The sequence below is a fragment of the Neolamprologus multifasciatus genome, chromosome 12 (assembly GCF_963576455.1).
Source record: "Neolamprologus multifasciatus chromosome 12, fNeoMul1.2, whole genome shotgun sequence".
NCBI classification, from domain to species: Eukaryota; Metazoa; Chordata; class Actinopteri; order Cichliformes; family Cichlidae; genus Neolamprologus; species Neolamprologus multifasciatus.
Genome location: NC_140450.1, coordinates 19,785,578 through 19,791,577, shown reverse-complemented (window position 1 = coordinate 19,791,577; position 6,000 = coordinate 19,785,578).

The window sequence follows — 6,000 nt, the reverse complement described above, 5'->3', positions numbered from 1 at the left end:
CCGTGCAGGATGCAATGGTTTGCAATGTATTTTATTTTGCTGTACATTACTGCATAAAAATTGCACGCACTGCATATCAGCAGCGGTGACCTCACACATATCTCTGCCTCATTTCTAGTCTCCTCATTTCTCTTCTTCCCCATTTCTTTATTCAGAAAAACATGTTTCTTCCACATAAAAGCTCACATCTCGCCTCCTGTAAAAGCTGGTTATTTTTCCTCTCCGTAGCATCTTTTTTTGTCTCGGTCTTCCTTTTGTCCCTTATCACTCTGCTCCCCAGCCTGTCGCTTTTTCTTCCCCTTTAATATCACCCCTCTACTCTCCACTCTGCACCCCTTTCCTTCGCCTTCACATATTTTCACATTTTCTCACTTTCACTCAGTAATGTCACGCTGTCCTGTAGCAAATGTCTTTGTGTAAATGTGTGGATGTGTGTGATAGACATAGAAAGAGGGGGGGGGAAGTAAACTGTGATCAGCACAGATGGACGGACACCTGCTCTGTAATGGTGTTTTGCTCCCTCTGTCACTTTCATGCCCACACACACATACAGCTACTTCAGAGAGGCAAAGCTGGGCACAACATGAAGGGACATCCTCCTCCTCCCATTGTGCAAAGAGGCAGAGTGACTGATGGGAAAGGAAGGAATGGGATTCAGATAAAAGAACAATATGGACCCATCGATGCAGGTCCAAAGGGAGAGGGGGAGAAGAGAGAGATGGACAAATGTGGACAGACAGGGAGTATTTGGCAGATTTGGCAAGTGAAACTAGCCGTGATAAATCCACAAGACTGGGCTTATCTGTGTTCACTTGTGTATTTCCCTGTGGTGTGTGTTGTCCTGTATGGCTAAGGGAGCAGATCTGTCCAGCTACAGGCCAGACAGTGATATATATCACAGCGCTTATATGTCAGCGCCTGAGACTGGACCTGATTCCTGTGATGCTGTTTTTGATTTTGAACATTTATTAGTCCAAGATAAGATTTCAAGTGTCAGACATCGAATTAAGCTATGAATGAATACTCAAAGTATCTCATTTTTAGTATTTCAGGCAGAAACAAAAAATCCAATAGACAGAACTTGCAGTCGGACACACAACTGACTCCCTCTCTTTCACTCAAACACACTCTAGCAATACAGTAGTCTTCAGTCACAAGTTATTTCTTTATATCTTGCTTAGAATTTTTAAAATAGAGAATGGGGTCACAATCTACCAAAATATGGCAAATATGAGCTGATCCCACACTGCTTCAATAATGTCGAGGTCTGGGCTCTCTGGAGGCCAATCCATGATTTATGGTGTTCAGTTGTATGTTTTTCTATCCAGCTATGCTCTTATTGCATTTGCATTGTGTTTGTTGAGCTGAAAAAAAGAAACCATTGGCAGTCAGATGCTGGGTTGTAAAAAGTTTATTTCTTAGAAAAGTGTAAACAGAAAACACTTGTCCAATGAGCTTATGGTCTCCATTGCTAAGTCTTCTTCAAACAGCACAATCATTTTATATTATAAATTATGGTCCTGTATAATGAAAAAAATACATGATAAAGCATGTATGCATTAGGGAATGGCTACCTTTTGATTGACAAGTTGCAACCCTACAAGAACACATTGTCCTTTGTTTCTCAGTCAGGTCTACCCCTCAAATGTTATTGTTGGTTTAAAAAAAACAAGACAGCAGTGATTAGATTTGCTGTATTCAAGGCTTTACAGCAGAAATGTTATCACAGTAGCTATCTCCAATTTTTATACTGTGTATTATTCTCATTTAACAAAAAAGATATAATGTATTAATTAGTCAGATTTAGGGGTATTGATAATCAGATTTTATTACTGATGGGTTGAGTCAGACATCCTGTTTTTATGCTAAGCTGAGCTAACCATCTGTTAGTTTTAAATATGATAATCCTATAAAACTCTACAAGAAAACTATTATACATGTTTCCCAAAATATTAAACTATTGCTTGAATGCTTTATGAATGACGCATGCAGTTCATCAAGTGCATCTATTCTGCATGTTAATGCAAATGTCTAATCAGCCAATCACATGGCAGCAGCTCAGCGCATTCCGGCATGTAGACACAATAAAGATGAGCTGCTGAAGTTCAAAGGAGCATAAGAATAAGGCGGATAGGTGATTTAAACTATTTCTAACGTGGCATGGATAGATACATTTATTTCTGTACCACACAACCATCTCTACAGTCTGAAAAGGAGAGAATATCTAATGAGCATCACTTCCCTGATTGAAAACGCCTTAAAGTCAGAAGCGAACAGCCAGACTGTTATGAGCCAATAGGAAGGTAACAGTAAGTCAAATAACCATTTGTTACAACAAAGGTATGCAGAAGACCATCTCTGAATGCGCAACACATTGAACCTTGAAGTAGAGGGGCTATAGCAGCAGATGACCACACTGACCAAACTGAGGCTACAGTTCATGCGAGCTCACCATAATTAGACAATTGAAGAATGCAAAAACATGACCTGGTCTGAGTCTCAATTTTAGCTGCAAAATTTAGATGGTAGAGTCAGAATTTGTCTTAAACAACATGAAAATATAGATTTGTCCTGTTTTTTATATACAGTTCAGGCTGCTGCTGGTTATCTAATGGTATGGAGAATATTTTCTTGGTGCACTTTGGGCCCCTTAGTACTAGTTAAGCATAGTTTAAACACAAAAGTCTGAGTATTCCATCTGTTCATTCATTTATGACCATGGCAGCTTCCAGTAGGATAACACACCATATCCCAAAGCTCAGATCATCTCAAACTGATTTATTAAACATGACAATGACTTTACTGTTCTCATATGCCCTTCACAGTCACCAGATCTCAGTCCCATAGAGCTCCTTTAGGATGTGGTGGAACGGAAGATTATCATCATGGAAGTGCAAGTGACAAAGCTGCAGCAACTGTGTGATGCTATCATGTCAGCATGGACCAAAATCTATGAGGAACATTTCCAACACCTCACTGAATTAAAGCAGGTAAGGTATAGCTAATTATCTGGCCAGTGAATGTATGACAGACTCCATAGATACTGTCAGATCTATAAGCAGTTTTTACATGAACATATAGCATGCTATAGCTTAGTGCACTTGAAAGTAGATATTTGAAATAAAACATTAAATAATTACAGTTTGCATTTACTTCAAGTGAAGGAAAAAACATGTTTCGGTGCAAAGTTAAAATTGAATTAGGTGTGGTGAATTTTCAAACAATACTTTAGTTCTCAGTTGTGAGGGGCAGTACAGCCCAGCAGGCAAATACGCAGTAAAACCCATTACCAGTAGTTCAAATGAGGTCCCTGACACCATGCATGTCAATGAAGAGAGGCAGTGTGTGAAAACACAGACATGCACACACACACTGTACCAGCACACTCAGACAAGGACGCAAATACCCTCACTGACAAAAAATCAGGCAACTCTCAAAAATACCCACAATTACGCATGCACTTCACTATCTCGTTTTATTCACTTTTGAGCAGATTCACTATAACATAGCCCACAGGTGTCATTAACATTTCAAACGTGAAAAATTATGCAAACACCCTGCCATGCTGTGGGGGCAAGCAGCTCTGCTCATTTAACACACTCCTCCAGCCGCTCAGACGGAACCGTTTTCTCATCTGTCAATGTTCCACAAAAACAAACATCTTGTCAACATCGTGCACTCTCGCATTTACATTAACACACAAGCAGACATCAGGGGTGGCAAGACAGACAAAAAAAATAGCACAACCACTGCTTTTAGGGAAAGCCAATTTCAGGAAACAACACACACATACCAACATCTCACACATGAAAGATGGTATCAATGAACATTTTCTGCTCCCATCATCTTTTCTGACCCTATTGGATAGACTGTCCAATCTTGTGCCCAGCAAAACCAATCTGCTCTTATTTCATTTCATCCAAATCAATTCTTTTGCTTGGATGAACTGACCATAGAGTGTGTCTCTATGTGTTTGTGTATGTGTTTATGTGTGTTTTTGTGTGTGTGTCCATCAAACCCGGTGGAGGTCTATGCGCAGGCCTTCAGAATATGAGGTAATCAATCACATCATATGGCCTTAGATTAGAGCCACATCGATCTGGTCTCAGCTCTGACAAACAGCCTGACCTAGAATATGTCCACCTGGACAGGGCGCACACACACACACACTTACACACACACACGCACACACAGCGTCTCTTTTTTCACAGCATTTCTAGACCTCCACACAGCACCTCCTCCCAGGGGTAGACGGTACCACATGCACACATACCAAGAATATTTAGTGTGAACCGCAGTCTCGCACAGTGCAGTCCCTGTGCAGTAAACATCGAAGGTGGGATGATTTTCCCCGTGGGTGGCTGTTCATTTGTATGCCCCTTTCACTGTCCATCACCTCCACTGCCCCTGTCCAGGAAAGCAAATACTCACTGTCACATTTTGATGTTCTCATCATAATTTTCAGCAGACCTGGGAATGTCAAACATATTTCTACCTGTGTGACTGTGTCTTCTCTCAGGTAAATGTGCTTGTTTTATTTACTAATGCTGTGTATCATCCCAATCAATGCCCAGTGTTTTGATGAAGGTCCTTGCCTGGAGGGATTGACCAACTGGAAAAGGCTTTGAGATGTGCAGCGCTCACAGAATTGCTAAATCTGAGCTCATGTCTGTGTGTTTGTGTGTGAGTGCTGTGTGAATGTTGTGCTTAACAAGTAATCATTAGCACTAGATACCCAGTGAAGGTGTGAGAGCTTTTTTCAAGCTCTCTAGATGCTTACCCTGTAGTGCAGTTTCCAGAGAATCAAAGCCGTGTGTGTGTGTGTGTGTGTGTGTGTGTGTGTCTGTGTGTGTGTGTGTGTGTGTGTGTGTGTGTGTGTGTGTGTGTGTGTGTGTGAGAGAGAGAGAGATAGAGAGAGAGGAGAGAGAGGTCTTCCAGCATCCCCCTGCAGGGCACAGACAGAAAAAGGGGCTGAAGGTTGTCCAACACCTGTTTTACAGTCTAAGGCAGTCAGCAAACAGTACAGTTAATTTTAAAATTTGATTCAATCTCTGCATTCTAAGTTAGCAACAAACTGCTTTGCAAAGGTCTTATTTGTTCACACAGGCCAAATGTTTGGAGTCCCTTTCATCATCTCGGTAATGTCAGTTCAAGTTGTTTTTGCATTTTGGTTTTGTATGGATTAAACAAATAAAACACAGCTGGTCAATTAATCGAATCTTGGCAGTCAAGAGGATCTTCTTTTGGGACATATAATATAACTTCTCAGCTTGCAAAGAAGCCCATTAAGAGATAGATACTATAGTTGCGATCACTTCAATACACAGCTCGAGTTTTGATAAACTGGTACTCTATTCCACTCTGGAATTGCCTTCGGTGAGAGGCAAGGTCCAGACATGAGTATATCTGAGGGCACCAGTTTACTGTCTGTATGTTAGCAACTTCCTCAGGTGATGGAAGACTTGTTTCTATACACTTATGAATCAGGGAACAAGTCACGACTTTTGTTTCGAATTGCTGAAGATCAGTTGTAGTAATATCAAGTCCCTGGTTTGGGTGCTGGAAGCTGCCCCAGCTGGGGACTCCACTGGAGAACATGAATTCCATGAGTTCATGCTGCTGGTGGCCTACTGGGAGGAACAGTCTGCCTCAAATGAACCTAAGCAGTGCAGTGTTATTGGACTTATGTGCTAATCAAATTGTCCATAAAGAACACCATGTTCTTTTCTTCTTCACTCACTTATTTTTGGACACCACTTTACATTCAATCATTAGTTATTATTTATCTCTGGCTCTCTTATGTCCTGTAGATGTCGCGCTGCGTGCAGTAGATGGCTGCTCCCTGAGCCTGGGTCTGATTGAAGTTTCTTCTTGTTAAAAGGGAGTTTTTCCTTCCCACTGTCACCAAGTGCCTCCTTAAAGGGGGCCGTGTGACTGTCAAGGTTTTCTCTGAATTTACAGTTTACAGTTTACTTACAATATAAAATACCTGAAGGGGAC